This window comes from Bombus vosnesenskii, unplaced genomic scaffold (assembly GCF_011952255.1).
Source record: "Bombus vosnesenskii isolate JDL3184/JDL3185 unplaced genomic scaffold, Bvos_JDL3184-5_v1.1 scf7180000013262, whole genome shotgun sequence".
NCBI lineage: Eukaryota > Metazoa > Arthropoda > Insecta > Hymenoptera > Apidae > Bombus > Bombus vosnesenskii.
The window spans coordinates 4,550,767-4,570,848 of NW_022882922.1; the positions used below are offsets into that span (position 1 = coordinate 4,550,767).

Below are 20,082 nucleotides of genomic sequence, written 5' to 3' on the forward strand. Positions count from 1 at the left end.
GCTCGAAGAAAAAGTACGTCGACAGGACGCACGAAAACGAACGCGAGGACATTTGGAGTTCGAACGAGGCAGGTTCGCGCGTTGATTGGTGGAGGGGGGTCTGGCGGTTGGTGCGCAAGTCGATGGTGATTGGCTGTGATGACAGCGGCGGTCGGGGTAGTCGAAATTCAAGCGAAGAAGCGGCAGTTAGTATAGCGACCGTCGAGCGCTCGTAAGCGCTATACGTAAGTAGCTGCGTAGAATTATAGTATAATTTTTGTTTTCATTCGTGTTCCGTTTGTGGGGCAGTTTATCGTCGCGTTTGCCCTTCGTTTCGATTTTTCCGGTACGGTTCGTGGTAGTGATATACGATCTTGTTCTTCGTGGAAACGCGGAATAGGGGGTTCGAGTATCGTTAACAATGTCATATTCCGGCGTTACCGTGATACGTTCTGTGACAGTGAATTAGTGGTGGTGAGCATCATCGAGCACCGATTACTATGATGACCAGCTGACGGATAGATTATTCTTCCACGTCCCTACGGCGTCAACGGGATTGCCAAAAATACTGGAAGGTTAGTGTCTCGCATATATTCGATAAAATGTACGAATCTGTATCATCGGTAAACGAAAAAAAAAAAAAAAATGGCAGAATCGGCGCGAATATTAAATATAATGCAGACACCCAATGCTGGGTGTAGATACGTTCGTATAAATTAAAATCCTTGGATTTTCGGGAGAAAAATACACGAGAAAACGTTGAAAGACGTTAATGGTTTTCGCGAGATTGTAAAAATTTTTCCGGGAAAAAACTTCGTAAATATAACATCGGTCATGTACTGTCATAGCAAAGAGTCGATCGCTGGTACATTCCATGTTTTTTCGAACAATACGAGAAACCTTTCACGCGATCTATCATCTGCTATTTTTTGTTCGTTCTTTTTTGCAAATCGTTAATTTGTTAGTACTGAAAATATCTTTTAATGCTACTTGTTCAGAGAAGCTTAATTTATCTAGTATGCATATAGTATAGCAGTAATATAGCGATAACAAGTAAGATGGAAGTAAGCTTTTATTTTCTAATTTTTCTGGTTAATGTATTTTCTAAACACATACACGTATCGATAAATAAGATACGTAACATACTGTAGGCGAAATTACATACGTGACAAGATAAAATAGAAAAATGTTCCGTTTCCACGTTTCACGGAATTTTTCAGCTACTCGAGCGTTGATTAACATATCAGTAATCAAGATTTTACTGTACGTATTGTGACACGTTCTATCCATTCTAATCTCTGGTTGGAAAATTTGCTCGTACAATCGTGCCACGTTTTATGTTTCCCTCTTGACACCTGTATTTAGTTCGTTCACAGTCGACGGGTTCGAAATTTTGCGCAATCGTTGTACTCTCTTTCTCCTTCCCCCTTCGTTCATTCATTTTTACAAACGTTCGGTCGCGTACGAAATTATTTAATCGAAAGCAATCTTTCCGGTCGAACAACGTTCTTCGGTACCTTTTGTCGTTCGTCGTACCCGTGCAACAAATAGTCGCCGAGGGTTAACGTCTGAGAACCGTAAAGGAGAGATATCTGATCCGAGCGATGAAACACGAGACGAGAGAAAAGGAAAAGAGACGGTGATAGCGAAAACGCCAGCAGTGTCAAACACGCCAGGGATTTGTTCGAATTGCGAACACGTTCGACAAACCGCAGCTTTGCTCGACGCAAATTTTTCTTTCTCTATTTGTATCTCGTATTAAGAAATTCTTAACTGCTACGATCGTCGCTCTCTCACGTAGACAGAAATGTTACCCTTACCCGTTTCGCTACCATGGTCGAGATATCTCGCGAGTTTGTTTCCTTTTTTTGCAGTTACAGCTCTCGCCCAAATAAACAAACACACGGAATATTTCTTTCGCGAATAACTCGTCGTACGAACGATGTTTTGCCTCGGGATAATTCGTACAAATCGTAGCATCGGTGACCTTGTCCGTAGTGGTGACGAAGCATTTAAGAGAAGCAGAAATTTTTTAAACGATTTTACTTCCTTCGTGAGCTCACGATACTTTCGATACTTTCTTTGATAGAATATTTAAATAAGAATATATTGGATGCGAACAAGCCTCGACCGCGTGTGTCTTTTATGCAGATTTAAAAAAAAAAGACCGTCGCTTGAAAATCTTTTTTCGACGATTTAACGAAAGAATCGTGGAATATGCGGTAGAAAAAATGTTTTATCGCTTTCGGCGTACACGTAGAACTAAATAATATCGAAAGCGAATATCGAAATAACAGTTACCCGCGTTGAATCGTTTTTCTTTGCTGCGATTTCCGTTTAAAGTCGCAATAAATTTTTGCGCTCTCTGCTCGCTTTAAATAAACGCTCGACAAAGATGCGATAGAACGTCATACACGCGTACACAGGCGAAAGAAAGTCACGGTTGATGTTGGAACAAAGTCATTAGCTTCTTTGTAAAAAGTTTTATGCGATTCCGCGGTGGAAATGTGAATATTACTATAGCGGAACAAAAGGAGTATACGTGCTCGTAACCCACAGCAAATGTCAAAGCTACCTTATGACGATCTGTCGGGGGGGGGGGGGGGGGGAGGACGAAACTGCTTTTCGATCGAGGAAATGTCACGTCGTCGTGTCTTCGTCTCTGTCGCATACGCTTTCGAAAATCACGCATTGAAAGGATTGTTTCGATTCTATGTCGATATTTTACACGGAACCTTAGTTTGCCAACGTGCTTTGACGTTTTGAAAATGAAATATTTATACCGTATTTACCTCGCACGGCTCCCGAAGGCTCGAAAATTTATCAATTTTTTCCGGGTATCCGGCGTTTAAGATTCGAAATTCAAGAATAAGCTTCTTAAAAGAACCGTAAGGTACGTTGCGTGGTTCGTTGCTTGCCGTACGGAGTCGATCGACGAAACTAATTTAGTCTTCCTCCACTTTGGAACGCGATCAGTCGCGTTTCGTTTGGTGTTCGATGACTCAAGAAGACTTACTTCGCGATATTATCTTGTTGGAATACAACGATATTAATCTTATACAGGCACGTACACGGGCATTTGAACAGGACATTTACACAGGTGATACTCGCTACCGTATAGAGAGTGGGGTTGAAAATCTTTTAAGGGACCATGGGTCGCCACGTACGGTCAGTCTGAGAGTAACTGGCCAACTGTCAACGATCCATAAATTCTTCGCCTGCACACTTTGTTAATTACACCGTATCACTCACTTATATTTTAAATACATTTGGTTCTGTAATTCTGTTTAATAAATATCACCTAATATTATTTCAACATAAACATCGTGTCTTCCACAGATCATTTATCTTAACTTTAGGACTAAATTCTAACGTATCTCTTAAGGCCTTTGTCCTTTGTTGCGCAATTTATCGCGGTTTATCGGGATTTATCGCAATTGCAAATATATTATTCAACCCGTTTAATCGTCCTTCCATATGTATTATTATCACGAGCCATGGTAAATCGAAATCGAAGGGTCTTTATTCGTAAATCGTACGAAGCACGAAGTGCATATGAAAAACGTCGCGTTTGCAGAGCGTGGTCATTAGAAAACTCGAGGTATAGTATCTCAAGTCAGTAGATAAGAAAGTAAGAAAGTCATAGGAAAAAATTGTTCGAAGAATGCGTGCACGCGAGAGTCGAAGCCTTTCTCCCGTGATTGCGATCTTCTCTTCTCTTTCGTCGTGTAAAGCACCAAAGCATGCACATATAATTTGTCTTGAACATTCGGTAGCGACGAGGTGTTCGTCCGTTAACACGGAGATCTTCTCCGATAATCGAAACGACCTCGACAAAGTGTACGAGTCCAGTCTAAATAAAGATCATCGTAGACGAATTCCGTCCTAATTTTTGACCTGGTCGTTTTCTCATTTCTCGGCCTATTTAGATGGCCGATAGGGCGCGATCGAAGGATAAGCGGATAGAGAACGCGCGCGACCCTCGAAAAATTGTCCCGTATGAAATTGAAATGAAAGTTTCACACGCGGTGGAAACTAATTGTACTTTCCTATCGGCTTTTCTATTTCGTCCTTTCCTGTCTAAGTTTCACACGCAAACTGTTGCGTTTATCTTTTGTTTTTCGTGTTCTTGCTATCGACGTGTCAAAAGCGGAAAAACACACGGACGACAGTTACATCGATCACTCGAAAGGTTCTTCGTAACGGTTACGATTCGTTGGCCTTTCATCGTACACGAGCGAGATACCTGTATTATATGTGTATTATAGCACTGTGTGTTCGAGATTGATTGGATCAAGCGGCAGCTTAATACGAACATCGTAGTTTCCACGTAGACGCAAAGTCGATAGGGTGCCAAGAAAGAATAGACGTTTCTCTTTACGACCTTTCGAAAGCAATAAAAAATTCCATTTTCATGCGAGTCGCGACTTTGTCGAGTTTCATCGATTTCGTATTCACCGTATTACGATTGATACGACGACGCACTCTATCGTAATGGACATCTAAATACCGTTCTGCCAATCGTTCGATGCAAATGGACGATCACGTCGTCCCCGTTGTATTTTCAAGCTTCTGCTTCTCTCGCGGAGCATAGTCGGAACGAACTTAGTTAATAAAACAAAGAACGACGCGTTAGTAGAAGCAACCGACGAACAAAAGTGCAAAGAAATCCGGGCAGCTAGAGGAGGCGTTGATATTTCATGCATTTTTAAACGAAACTTCGACAAACAGAAGTTTTAATGCAAAGAAAACGGCGGCTGTTTTTATTCCTGGTATATTGTTGAAATCACGGTTAAAAGGTTGCTCGTGCTTCCGTGCACCCGTTACATGGGAAATTATACTCGCCCGTAGAGCCACGAATCTATACAACCACATTGGCAATTGTAAGGCTGCCCAGACATTCTAATCAACTCTTTGATACCTGATAGTTTCAGATATTGTCGCTACAAAATTCTAATTCTCTATTCTAGTTCTGTCTTTTCGCTGCGTCGTCGTCCACAGTCAAATACGATCCCAACTTTCCAGTTGGACCGATCAAACGTGCGTTTTTTGCTCGAAGAAAACGAAGGTAAAAAATTCGCAGATTCTTCGAAATAGCGTAATTAATCAGCGGACGTGCACGTACGATAATCTACACGTACGTAAAATTGTTTAAAAAGAAGCTTGGACGTTAGAAGATGTACGCGTAATTCTGAAAATTGCGCGTTAGTCTCCAAGCGGATTACTATGGGAGTAGGATGCGTCCTTCGTTCTAGGATAACCTTATGTCGGTAGCGTGTTAATTTAGCTGGTTGGTCGTTTCGAATACCAGCAGCATTCGTCGAAAGGTTTTCGGAGGGTAGGACGTTGGATAACTTAGTCTTTGAATCGCTTTGAATCGCTTTGAATCGCGTGCAATGGGACACACGCGTTGCGTAAATTGTTTGCTACCGGTATGATATCGGTTCATTCGGCATTGGTAATTAGGGACAATCCGGCTTATCTCTAGGCAATTCGATCGAGAATTAATCTTCCATCCGTAGAGAAACCAGAGGCTTTGATACCGTAATTTCCATCTATTCGTCGTATCGCTCTTTAAATCGATATCGAAAAGACTGGAAAATGCGTGTAACAACCGGCAGAGATATATTTGAAGAAATAACGCGTAAAACTTGCATTCGTCCAAAGGACAACGTGTTCGATTCTCTAACGACGAGGTATATGCAAAGAGAAAGGCAAAAAGGAAGTAAAGGATAGCGAGGAGGTAAATTTCGAAGGGAGCTCGCTGGTTGTAGAGAAACCAGGTGGCAGGGCTGAGCGGTACAGGTCCTATGTCGAAGGGTGGCATAGGTTGAAAACCTAGGCGAAGGAGAGAGACCGAGGGCTGTGTAGGAGGATAAGAGAAAGAGAGGGAGGCAGAGAGAGCAGGGATGGTTATATATAGCAGCGCGCCCCGGGCATCGATCGACGGAGCCTGGGAGTCCAGATTCGACACTGTTCGCTCGTACAGCCCCTGAATCCGAGTTTGCGATCCACGCGTCCTTCCGGTTTCGCCTGGCGCCACTCGTTTACGCGTTTCGTTCTTTTTCGTTCGGCCGAAAAGCCCAATCCTCCCAATGATCCATCATTCTCTTTTCAATTTCTCCCCGGGGATCCAAGTTTTCCGTCGCTGTCGCTACATGCATGTTCTATCATCCAAAACTTCCATCATCCATATAAATCTTGCATAGTTTCGTGATTCTATAAGGCGACGTTCCTCTAAGAATAAAGTTGGCGATAGATTTATTGGGAACAGGAATCGTTTCACCGTGAGCTGTCAACGACAATGTGGCTATTTTAAAGCAGTCGAGACACGACCGCATAGTTGTTAGACGGAACAGGGTCTCGAAATTTTTCGATCGTACGACGTTATAGAAAAGAGATCACAATGGAAGGATAGGAATCCGTGGAGCGGAGAAAAGCGCAGCGACACGGTATGCCCGAGGCAATTGGGTTCTCTCCTGTCCGGATCGCGGGAGCCTGCGACTTGTTGCATTCCCTGGGAACCACGACCGGACTGTACGCGATGTTCGCCCGCCCAGCCGCTGCTTCACCTGGATATATTGATTTTTGTATCGATTTAGTCGTTACCGTTTACCCCGCGTAGTTTTGTGTTTGTCGCGACGCGATACGTAGCTCGCGATATCAATTGACTATGCGCGCGAATATATTCAACCGTTTCACGGTAATCGGTCACGTATCGACGATACGCGCGTTCGAAGGGCTGAATATTTCGAGAGAAAAGTCGACGGTTGACGAGCGTTTTAGTTTGCCTTCCGGGCAACAACTCGATGCCGAAAATAGCTGTTCGAGCTGCAGATTCCTTTCTCGCGAAAATTTCCGGGACTAGTTAAAGCAAACGAGCACACCCTCGCGACAACGTTCTTTAGCTTTGCACGTCTTGCGGTACAAAGTCTATGCTTCGTCTTAAACGCGTTATAAAGAGCTTTCGCTCGTTTAATCCCCGTGCTTTTTCACGGATATTGACGCGAAAGCCGAACGACCGCTGATAGAAGACTACCGACCGTTCTTTCGACATCATCTTCTGGTATAAGGAAACCCCGTTGTGTATTTTCCTTTTCCTCCTTTTGCCCGCGCTTTGCTTCACGGAAGAAGTTCTTTCCGCTTTTATCTATAAATTAGTTCCTTATTGAACCTTGTTGACCGAACTCCTTTGACGAATGCGATTCGCAATTTCCTCTTTCTCTCTCTCTCTCTCTCTCTCTCTCCTTCTCCAATCTCTCCGCCCTCTCCATCGTTCTCTTCTTCTCTCCCCCTCTCCTTCTCTCTCTCGTGGAATTATATTCTATATGTTTCACGAATACGTCGCGAACAGTGTAACATACGCAGGTAGCGTGCTATCGTTTCGCGTCACGCGACCGAAATTTTCGCTTTAACTCGTCGATCGTATTGTCGAGTGTAATTTCTGGTAAAAGGACACCGTTAGTTTTATCGAGTTAACGCGAAGCCTAAAGCCAACATTCGCTAGTATAATTAAGAAAAATCAATACCTACCTGCTGGGCTCGTTTCGCCCGGGACCAGTAGGGATTCCATATCCAGGTCTGAATTTCATATCCGGTACAGATTTTTTTTTTTCACTATTGTTCGTTTAATTAATTTAATCGTATCACTGGATTCCAGTTCTCTCTGTCGATTCCCTCGCAGAGCTGGAACATCGTTCGGCTCCGTACAGGTCAGTGTGATTTACCCCGTGTGTGATTCGCGTAATTGTATCATAGTAATTTAGCAGATGTATGCCTTTCACCGTTCTATTTCGTGGCGAAGCTTTTCCTGTCAAAGGTTTCATTACTGGAAGCGTTCCATGCGCAAACATCGCCTTCGTTCGACTCCATTAGGTTCGGCGAATTTAACGTCCCTCCACAAAGCCACTATGCAGTTTCCATCGTATGTCCAAAGGGAGCCTTGCCATTTTAAGCCACGAAGTAGCCGCAGCTCCCTCTCTGCGTGCTACGCGATATGCTCTAAGTTTTTCTCTGCTAACCTTTGTCTTCCCTCTTCTAGTCTTCCGTTTTCTCGAATCGTTCACCGAAAGTACGCGTCTCTCCACGGTGTCCACCCGTTTTCGATCCTTTTTCTCGATCTTCCATCGTTTCTTCGTTACAGTAAGAATCGATATTAACATAATCCGCGAAAGTGAAGCAGCCTCTGGGTTACGAAACATTCCGTATGACCGAGTTAAACGGTTATATCCGACGTAACCGGATATTCCGCTATAGCATCGTTTTGCACCCCGGAACTCGTTAGCACGGTTGAGAAGTTTCGCTCGCGATGATGAGATCGATAATTCGACTTTATATACCGGCGTCGTATTTTAGCAGATTTTTATTCGCCAACTATTTCACGGAGCGGAGACACGGTACTAATTAAATTTATTTCGACTTGAAAACAGTTTTCGTTCTCTCTTCTCGCCTATACGCGTACTCATCGCAACGTCTTTTTAACCTTTAACCCGCACGCGGATTCGAAACGCGCTCGCTGTCCTTCCACAAATAGTGGCAACGAATTGGAACAGTTATATCCAGCTCTATTCCTTAACGTATGTATTTGTCAGTGTATTTTCGACCAATCGCGGGGAGACGCAATCGCGAGAAAACACGTCAATGGGAGTCGTAAATTCCCGTTACGATTATAAGAATCGACACCACGAGGTTGAGAGGGTATAACACTGCGATTAACAGGGTTGTAAAATTTATATTTTTAACACTTAAGTTACACCGTTGCTTATGATATATATCGTCGACGATGATTTAGCGTATAGAGATGCGATACACTGGCACAATATTCGTTGGTGATCGAGCAAGGCTCTTTGAGTTTTTTGTTATAGTCGACGTAGCAATATGGGAGACTAACCCGGTACTGACACGTTAAATATTCTAACGTCGAAGAATAAGTAAATTACAGTGCCGATGTTGTGTCGGAGGAAAGCTAGCGATGGGTGTGTCCAGCGCGCGAGACCATCGGATTTGTTCATGACATTTTTGGTCAGGAAAGCGAGGGCAGTATACATCGCTTCTGATTGGACAAACGAAGGTTGGTGGACTAGGAAGAAGGGTCTTAGTCGTCCTCGATAGAAAGTTGCTAGTGGAAAGCATCGTACGCGAGAAAAACTAACTTTCCCGTGTCAAGCCTTACGACAATCTTTGGAAAATGATTTAGAAAAAAAGATATTTGTCCGGTCTGAAGGACCTTGGCTAGCGAATTCCTGAGATTTACTATGGGTCCTTAAGACTATTGAGTGTACGCAGTAAGGATTAGCGGACATCTGGTTCCCATGTTTCCCGCGGTGTGTGGCCTGGTCTAGGTAGAGTGTCGCCCGACGTAACAGTCAGTTTATCCGGACAATACGGATTCGATCCAGATCTGATCGAGTAGAAGATATAATTGAAATATAATACCAAGAATTACCGCGTGGAAGTAAGCGAAGCGTACCAGCCACTACTTTTATCTTCCTTTAGACCGGATCGTTTTATATTCAGGCAAGCGTATCGGAACTCTAAGGATCGTTATCAACCTTTCAGTCTCAGCGTGCAGGGAATTCTAGAAGCGCGCAAGTCGAGTCAGTTCGGAAGATGCGAATCGCTTGGAATAGTAAAATTACTTCGTGGAATTTCGAGCTCTTCGTCGAGAAAAAGTCAACGAATAACGTATTCGACGATTGGGATTTCGTTCGGCATGGGGCCGATGGTCGAACCGATGGTTATGTAACGTCAATTCGCATCAAAGACCAGGCCACACACCGCGGACAGGATGGCACTCGGATGTCTGCACATCCTTGGCGCGTACCCTCGATAGTCTCAAGTACCCACCAGGGGTCTTGGAATTTTCATAGTTAGGGTCCTTCGGACCAAGCGAGTATCTCTTGTCTTAGATTTCCTTCTACGTTTATTATCTACCACGTGTTAGCCTAGAAAGTTGCTTTTCTTCGCATGTGGTATGTTCCGTTAGCAACTTTCTCGCGAGGGTGCCTAAAACCCTTCCTGGTCCACCAACCGTCTTACTATCCAATCGGAGACGGTGTCTACTACTCTCGCTTCCTTAATCAACATAGTCTCGTGTCCTTAGACACACCCACTCCTAGCCTTCCTCAGACATCCATCAGTATCCTTAAAATAGTCAACGTATCTTTACCGGTCTCTACCCTTATAACAGTCGCGTACTTAACGTATCAGTGTAACTAAGTCTTACATAACGTAGTTGGAGTGAATTGTGATTTATGTTAATTCAGTGTGTATTACGTTGTGATTGCTGAATTCGTAATAAAGTTTAATTAAAACAAAAGTAATAGTTGTGTTACGACTCAGCTATTTTATTTCATCAACCAACCCTTAAGTTTACGTGACAGTTACGTAGTCTCGTTATTCCGAGACAGGAAAGACGAGATATAATGATTTTTGATGGAGGAACTCTCGGGTCAGTTTATTTTCGTTCGAAGAAAATTGAACGTGTCGTTCGTTTCTAGAGATACGCGAATGGAAACTCGATCGGAGGGCTTTATACCTTTCCTCTTTACAAGAAGACACGAACTTTGTGAAAACGATATCGAACGGACGTTCTCGTTCGCCCTCACGAGACAAATCGTACGATATTTGCTTCTTATCGAGCGTCTCGTTCGTTCGTTCGCCGAAGACTGGTTCGTTACTTTGGCGATGACGCTTAAAATGCCCGCCAAACGATCTAATTTAATATATCGTTCGCCGATCGAGTCGATGATCAGGTTTTCCGTATCTTCTTCCCTTTTTTTTTCGTTTGAAATTCAACGTATCGTTTAGCGTTAGCCGGAGAACGTCGATCGAAGGTGAACCGAGGGTACGAGGGTGTAAGGTGATAAATTGATATTCTTCCGTTATAGTCAGAGCGACGCGTTCGAGTAGTCCGATTGGTACGAAGAGGAGCAGGAACAGCGAAGCTTGTTTTCGAGGATATTTACGTGCAAGAGCGAGTGGATAATTACTATCGATTACTCGCGGGCTCGTTTGCGCCCGTTGGTCTGCAACGAGCTAGAATCGCCGGCTCCACCTGTTGCTAGGCTTAGTTCTGTCTCCTCGTTTTAACCCGAATCGTATCGAGCTTCCGCGACGTATTTAAATGTACGATCGAAGGAATCGTCGTTAATTACCGCGAGCGCGATATACGCGTTAAATTACAGGATGCCCCGAATACGAAATACGTTTCATCGTTTTTTAGTTGGACGAGATTTATTTCTTTGGGCATTAACGTTGCGCGTTGTGATTCTTCGATAACGCGGTAACCACGTTACGAGCGAAAATTGTCCGTTACCTACGCAACAGGCTTTCCATGCAAATTTGCCACGTGTATCGGCGTGTGCAGCGATCGTTAAACGAAGGTCCTTTGCTCCGGTCGCGCCAACCCATTTCCTAGAGGCCGCGTCGAAATTCATTTTCGTTCTCGTCGCCAGATCTGTTAAATATCGTTAACGCGACGGAATTTAAGGTCTACCGCAATTTGCAAAGTTACTCGATAATCCGCTTAAAGAAAGAAAATTAACTTCAACGGCGGACACTCTGCCTCGTTTAATTAAAGGACTACTCGAACGACGAAAGGCGAGTTTCTTCGTACAGTGTCCAATAAAGATGGATTCTTACGTCTGGAGAACGTCGGGATCGCGTCACTTTTGCTAAATGATCCTCCTTTTCGGCGAGAGACTCCATTAATTCGGTTTTATCGGATGACGAATCTGCCGTGATAAAACGAAACGCGCATCGACGGTAACACGGACAATGAAAAGGGATGGTTTTTCGCGATTACCTGTACTCCAGGAAATTGCAGGGAAGGTGGCTTTCTTTGGATAAGATAACCTCTTAGAAGAAATCTTGACTGAATTTCGCCGAGACACTCGATACGTTTAAATTAAAAAGTTCGATCGTGCTGTTTCAGTCTTTAGCCAAGTTGAAGTTTGCGAGATTTTCCAACACGCTACTTTAATAACGCGTCGATTTAATTGAATTTCAATGTGCGATTCACGCGAACTCTGTCGATCGGCCAATTAAATGCAGTGGAATCAACGAACGATTAGTCACGCGAATTACGAAAGAAAAGCAACGAAATCACGAACTATTTCTGCATATAGGGCAGCCAGGTTGATGGACAATTTTCCTGTAAATAACGGTAACGATCGTATTTGCTATTGGTCGCACGTTTGCGTGTTAAACGCGAACTCGTTGCACCTTTCGAGGTTGCGCGAATAATTCACGGCTCTTTGTAATCATTGTTGTAAAGATGTCAAACGTAGCCTACTTTGAATCTTTCCTTCGAACGCGCTAAATCTATCTATAGATTGCATGGAAATACCTTCTATCGGTTTAGCTCTCTACGAGCATAACACGTAATTAAAAAGTTCTTCGTCTAGGTCTCGTTTCAACGTACTTTGCGTTTAATTAAAATTTCTGTCATCGATCGACTTGATTTCGCGTAGCGCGAAATCTTATCGTCGAATAAATCGTCGATGATCGTGATTTCGAGTAAGAGGTCTACCGCAGCTACTAATTACCAGTAGCGGACACGAGACTCGCGTATCACGCCATTTCTAATCGATGATCTTGCTTCCACTCGTTTATTAACAGTTTGCTCGGATCCTGATCTTCCGATCGCATGTACAACGGCAAAAGTAACGGTGAAACTTTATATATAGAGAGTCTTGAATGGAAGTACGATGTTTAATATCTCTCGGAGCCAAGTTATAAAATTTTAATAGAAAGTATCGATTCGACAAAAAAAAAAAAAAAAAAAAAAAAAAAAAAAAAACCAGCAATCTAGCGGGGAATTGGCAGGACCTCGAAATCCATTTAATCTTGCGTAATCTTTTGCTCCATTTTTGTAATCCCGACTAGGATATTCTTCGAGTAATTTCAACCTAAGTCTTGGAAAATGATCAATTACCTTGGCGATATTATTCCCGACGTAATGGGTACAGCGATATCTTGATAGGAGATATACACTTTTATTTTTATTAAGAGAATCGTTCCTCCATTGTCTCTTTGGATACAACGACCGTTCTTTCTCTTCGTATCGGTTATTCGACTTTTCGATACTGGTATCGAACATAATTTTTTGTATATGAAACGAAACGCATCCCTTCGTTATTCTCTACATATACACCGACGATAAGGAATCGTTTAGATAAGAAAAATCGATACGCGGAGTCGTTAAATATACCTCACGTCGGGTCTGACTTGTACTTTGCTCGTACTACTTGCCGATCCGTATTGGATTTACCTATTCTCCTGGAAGCCTGAGAGACCAAACAACGAAACGAAATTTTCCAAATGAAATTTTCCCAATAAAATTTCACTGTCAGAGATATACGAAATTTGCTGTTATTGCGAATGAATTCTTTTTTTTTTTTTTTTTTTTTTCTCGAAGAATCCGCGACAAGCGGCCGTGTCTTACATTTTTAGTAAATTACTTGGAAACGCTGGTCACGTTCCTCCATCACAGTTCATGACAAAACGTTTCGGCTGCAAGTATTTCTCACGGTGCGGCGATAAATCGCTGTAAGCGTCTGTGAATGAATAAAAATTAAGGGTAATTTCGACTCGCTTCGTGTTAGCGTCTTGTATCGTTGCCGTGATTCCATTCAATTTGCCTAGAACGCTTTATTCTTTATCTTTATATTCTTTACATCTTTATTTATCTTCGATCGATCTTTACCGGTCTTTTTCGTTCTTGGTCGAAAGCAATTAAGCTACGGAAAGTTCTGGTATACTTTATCTCGCGTTCCATTCTTCCCCCGAAGGATTATTCGAATTACCTACATCGTTGATAAGATCGCGTAATTTACTTCTGTGTTTCTGACTTTTCGAACATGAAAGAGTCACGATTGTCACAACTCCGGTTCCCTTTCTTTCCTTGTTTTTCTCTTTTTTCTCTCTTTCAATAAACCTCCCCCAACTTTGAGAATAATAATGGCGGGAAGAATATCTTTCGTCGACTTTCGTTTCGTGAAAAGTGACACGAACGAACTTCCGTCTAAGTTTTGTTGCTCTTCGTACGCGAGCAGAAGAGAACAGGAAGAAAAGTTGGCGTCTTCGTTTTCAATAAACCAGGCGAAAGATACGAGAATCGTTTTCCATATCGCGAGAGATCTTCCGTCGCGCAAGCGAATGTTCATGTAAATTTATATTTTGAAACGCGGCTGCTAAATAAACGTTAAAAGAAAGAAGGTGTTGGGTAAAATATAAAGCGAAGGGAAGTTAAAGGAGGTAGCGACAAAAATAATTCTGTTATTCCGTTTTTATTCTCGTTATATTTTCGTTTCTCGGTCCCGATAGTTTCGACGATGTAGATTCAAGTTCGTGGAAGAGTTGGAAGACACTCGGGCTTTCCGACACGAACGAATTTTAACGAGTAGTAACTTCTGTTAATTAAAGGAACCGCTGAAACGAGTATAGATGTCCCGTTTCATCGCTTCCTTATCGTTTTCTCTTTCGAAGAACTTGACTAAAATATTCCGACGAATCGATACCACGAGGTGGATGAACGATAATAAACTTTAATTTGATTTTGATGAGTGCACGGAGTATCGATCCTTTCGCTTTAAGCTACATTTTAATTGTACGCTGCCCCACACGCATTCGCGCCTATCTATTCAGCTCCGTAATTTATCAAGCTACATGCAGGCAACGTTTTTAATCGCATTTCCCAACTCATTTTGCAAAGTCGCGTCAAACGCAATTATGCCTCGTACCTCGTTACGGAACCATCATTGCCAAAATTATAATAACTAGGATGACGTTCATAAGCTAACTTTATAATTAGTCAAATTTGCGTGTCGTGCCGGCTTTACTTTTTAAGCGTTGCTAGCTTGCTGCGTCAAGCCGAAGTCGATACTCATCCGAGAATTCGTTCCGCGCCAAACGATATTACGCGTTAAATTTTCACCCTTCGATGTTTCGCTCTATTCCATTCTTTACCGTTCTGACGTACAAAATATAGTTTGCGCAGTTGTTGCTCGATCCAATAAAACTATTTCAACGTAAACGTGTTAATGCGATCTCGCGAAAGTAGTTTATCGAGAATCGATCAATTTTTAAACAAACCAATCTTTGGTGGAACGTTACGCAACCAGTAGCACACCATCGCGATTGTTGAATCAATTTTTTAAACCTCTAATTCTCCAAAAACCATCCTCCTGCAGCGATTTCGCGTCGTCCTGATGTTAAATGGAAGAGCCTCAACGACACGATACATAGCGTTTGTATAACATGTGTTTTCCAACATGATTGGAACATCGTATCGTCGATACTCTGTCAAAGGATGTTTCCTTACATACGTATACGAGCATCGTCAAGAAAAGCAAGCCAACCATTACTATACAATTACAAGAAAGCAATTACTATAATGAACCGCGGAGATGAAATGGAATAACGACCCCATCGCGCATTGGGTGGTCGAGTATAGTCTTTAATCATACTCGGATTCTTGGTGCCGCTCGTTCGCGAGCATCGGAGGTGCTTGTTATTTTGACCCAGACACTATCGATCGGGCGATATTTGACTGGCTGATTGCGGCAGAGGTAAAGAGAGAGGGAGACGAGCGTTGTCGCGAACGCACAACCACCACGCATCGTTTCCCATCGACGGTGATATGGATGCAGCGAAGCAACAGGATGCCGATATATCTGTCTCGTTTTCTGACTGCTTGAAAACTTGTGTATCGGCTAAACCGACAATTTTCGAAGTCTGTCCGCGTCCAGTCTTGTTGTCGGACCTTGTCGTACGCCTTCGTCCCATTGGATCCCGGTCTCGGTAACGTAATAAAAAATCCGATAAACTGCATGTGGCGATCCGCTTGTGTCGGTCGGCTCGTTTCCTTCCGCTTTTACGCTCGACATTTTTCTTTCAGCTACCGTGTCGCCCGGAAATTTCGTGCTCGAAGTAGCACCGATCGGTCGAGCGTAGACGCTGTTTGGAAAATTTTCTTAATTATTCTGCCGATCATACCTTGCCATGTTATCCTTAATTTTCAACAAGAAGCTAGACTTTCCGCATATTTGAATATTAAATCTCGAGCTTTGTGCGTACTTCTTCCGGCAGATATTTATTTTCCTGAATACGATATACGAAACGAGTAGTAGTTGGAATTCTAGTTACTTTGCAACGGATCTTTCATTTCTGCGAGATATTTAAGATCGGACTAGTACCGAGTTTCACAACTTTGCAAGCTTTCTCTCCTGTGAAAAGCGTTTTCATCGAAACACCTTGTACCGGGTATTTTTGTTGCGCGTTTCACAGCAGGAGATAAGCTAATTTCCCACCATGCTTCGCATAGCTAATTCCACGACACTGCGAGTTCCGAACAACCTTCGATATCGACGAACATCGGCAAACGTTCGATATTTTTGATCGATCGATCGTAAATCCAGTCAAAGATCGTTTTTCCTGTCTCGTTGTAATCCTAAATTCGTAGAGCGAAACTGTAGAATCGCAAGGTCCGGATCGTTCGTTTATCCAATTATATCGTAAACGAACTGGTTCGATCGTGATTGTTTCTCGATTTCTCAGAACAGCAGTTTTCAATTGGATCTCGTTTGCCAATTTAATTATTTTACACGATGCAGAGGATCGATCACGGTGAAAAACGTGTCGACCGTTAATATTTAAACGCTGTGGTCCTGTGAACAAGGATCGATCGCGCAGCGAATCTCGCGTAAACACAGTGTGCAGATTTTTTCGAAAACGCCAGGCCACCGTGGAAATTTCGCGTCGATTCCCTTTCGCAAAGCAATTTGAGAAACGTAACTCGGCGCGCTGTGCAGTTTGCCTCGAAGGGCCACGTTTTATTCAGCTTGAAATCAAGAAGAATACAGCCGTGTAATTTAACTCGCCGCTTATGGAGCATTAAATTCGTTAGGCACCGTTGCCCCGGCAACGCAATTAATTTCGCATCCAACGGGTTTTGCAAACAGGACGATTAAACACGCCCGGAACTCGCTTTGTCGAAGGGTTTTCTAATTTATGAAATTTCCACGATACCGTGATTCCTTCTCGAACCACGCGTGCCGAAGTTCCAGCGCTTTGGTTATTCGACCAGTCGCTTGTCTCACTGTACCGTGGAACACCGATGCGATTCGATAACGAGAAACCGTTTACGATTTGTTGGTATACAACGATATTAATCGATCGATCGAACGGATTCTTCCCTTCGTTGCCCGGCGATATTCCCATTAGCGTGCGTTCGTTAGATGTACCACGGTGGCTGGCGCGTGCTTGCTCTTTCGAGAATTCGGCGGAAGAAGCGTAAGGATATGGATGGCACATTGGGCACGTCGGTGTCGCGCTTTGACGGCGTAGCGCTTTGTATCGCGAAGCTGCTGGAAGGTTCCGTGGCACGTGCCGCCACACAGCATCTACACAGGTTACACTCGTTACCGCATAGAGAGTGGGGTTCAAAATCTCTTCAGGGGTCATGGGTCGCTAAGTCAAGTCAGTCTGGGAATAACTAGCCAACTGTCAACATTCCACTGTAATTTTTGTTTAATAAATATCACATAATATTATTTCAACGCAAACATCGTGTCTTCCACAGATTATTAATCTTAATTTCGAGATTAAATTCTAACACGATCGACTAAAGAAGAATTATCAATTTTTCCGATCGTGTGCTGAATCGAAGATTGCGAAATTTTTAGTTCGAAGGAGAAGGGAGGAATTTAGAAGCAGTCAAATGCGGAAGAATAATATTATAGTTCGTTGTTGCGTTAGGAACGATCGATTGGAGCGTTCGCTGCCGTAAATCCCGTCACCGATATAATACCTCGTTTGTAATCATCGCCTAGCTTTATTCGTCAGTTCCCGCGATCTCAAAGCAACGACGAGAGCCTATATAAAATAACAGACTGATATTTGACGATTAACTATTCTTTTCGATAACTTCGGCAACTAACTTTGAGACGATCAAACGTTTTGGACAGATTTTGAGAAGCGAAGAAGAGAAGGGAATTTCACGAAACTGCGCGACAACGTGGCCATGCAAATGCGTTTAATCGCGCTCTAACGGTGGTTAGCGGTCTAACGCGACTCTCGGTCGATTATTCGCGATGGTATGGTAACGAAAGGTATAGGAAATGGCAGGGAACGAAACCCTCGCCTCGGCGTGAAAGCGGAGCGTCTCGACCTCTCCACGCTTATCGTTGGAAAGCGTGTGGATGTTACGCGGCCATAATACCTCTTACCACCTATGCTATTTCCAATCGCCTTTGCTCGTGTCAATAATATCTCGGGAACGAAGGTTCCGGCCACCGCGTAATGGAATTGTTCAGCGTTCCTGCCACTTTTCGTTTCACTCGCTGGATACGTGGCATCAACGTGCTCGAGCAACCTGCCACGTTACACGCCCGTTATGGAAATTCGTTTACTTTCGACGCGATTACTAGTCGGTTTCACCCCTCGATCGCAGACTGTTGTACACAAGGTAATTCATAAACGCGTGTCTTGTCCCTGGCGTAATACCAACGATATTACGTTGCCAGATATTTCCAACATTATACAAATACGATGGAACGTCGGTCTTTCGTACACCTACCCTACACGCGTTACTATATTAATAAATTATGTATTCCATATATACACGTTCGATCTATTACTCTAATAAAGTATAATTCATTTCGCCAGGAAATAAAGTATCGACGTCCATGATTATTTCTTGTTTCATCGATCTTTGCGTGGTAAAATTCGAATATCTTAGTATCAATCGTAGCTATTATTTTCTTCCACGTATATAGAATAACGTTAAAGTATTCCAAGTATATCAGAAGTTACGTTGTACGACTAACGCTCTACATGTTCTGCACGTACAAACGATAGTTTTTCTTTATGATTTTATAAAAGATGAATCGGTAACTTGGCAATTTTGTATCGTGCGTTTTAAGGATTAATTATTCCGACTGGAATGGAAGAAAATCGTCGAACAGGTAACGATACAGCGAAAGAGAAACTTCGATTGTCCTTAAAACGCGAACCGATTTTAAGATCGGAGCAAATTAGAAGCGAAAAGAGAAAAGAGCGTTTTATCGTGATCAGAGTTGGCCGCCCAGCAGCGAGCTAGCGGTGATTGCTTTATTATTTACGCCGTCCTGGAAATGAGAGTAGCTTTTCTTATCGTAAAAAGTTTACAAAAGTTGGTATGGCGTTGTAATTTCTTTACGCTTCGGAGACCATCTAAGAATATTGTGCTTTTACGACACTTTTTACAGCGTTGTCCCCTATGTTGTAATAGTTGGATCGTGTGACGCGTATGCAAATTACCACAATCTCGACGAATGCGAACAATATTACGGTTAAAAAGTGCGATACGGTGATCGATAGCTCTTCGCTTTTATCGCCGTTCGTTAGGCTACCGATAGTGGAACATGTCGATTGATATGGACAGCGAGTGCGATAAGCTAATAGCGAAGCTTTGGTTCGGATAAAACGAAAGGTCGAACCGGTAAAGTACGAAGAGATAATTGATATTTACCGATTCCTTGTGTTAATCGAACGAGCAAGAAAGGCGGTGAAAGTTTATTGAAAGCGAGACGATAAAGGGTGGCCGGGGACAAAATGAAGTTACTCCGAGATTCCACGACTTGACAAGATTCGAGCTGGCCATCGTTGCGAAGCTTTGATGCACGTAAACTCGATTAAGTGGCAGTTTAACTCGAGAGGAAACGTCTCGATATCGAAGAATTCCGTCGTCTATCGGGATCTGGAAATAATTTCGGAATAGAAGGAATCGAGAAATTTGGGTCGTCACGGATTTTCATTGCTTTCATTCGCAATTAGCCTTTGACACGGAGGAGTTAGCCGACCGTTTGCTATTCGTTAGAGTGCCTTGAATTTTCCACGAGAAACGAGAAGAGGAGCGAAAACGTGGAAAACGAAGGACAATAGAGAAGCGCGACGGTTCTATTTACCGGGTACGGTCGGCTCTATAAAAGGTACATCGATGCGAAATCGATCGGTAGGCTGAATGCCACGCAGGATCCGTTTGTTCGGCTGCTTCTCTGAAAAGTGGATTCTCCTCGTGTTTCTTCCAGGATTTCATATATTTTTTTCCCCCTCTGATAT

General features: G+C 43.0%; 1 protein-coding gene across 1 annotated transcript in view; it reads left to right on the forward strand.

Annotated features, from left to right (window-relative positions):
* Window positions 1-220: 220 nt before the first annotated feature.
* The window catches only part of LOC117237605 (voltage-dependent calcium channel type A subunit alpha-1), a 103,318-nt gene continuing 83,456 nt past the window's right edge, over window positions 221-20,082 (forward strand). The window contains exon 1 of the mRNA XM_033508116.1: window positions 221-554. The gene's annotated coding sequence lies outside the window, so the exon portion shown is untranslated. The remainder of the gene's footprint in view (window positions 555-20,082) is intronic.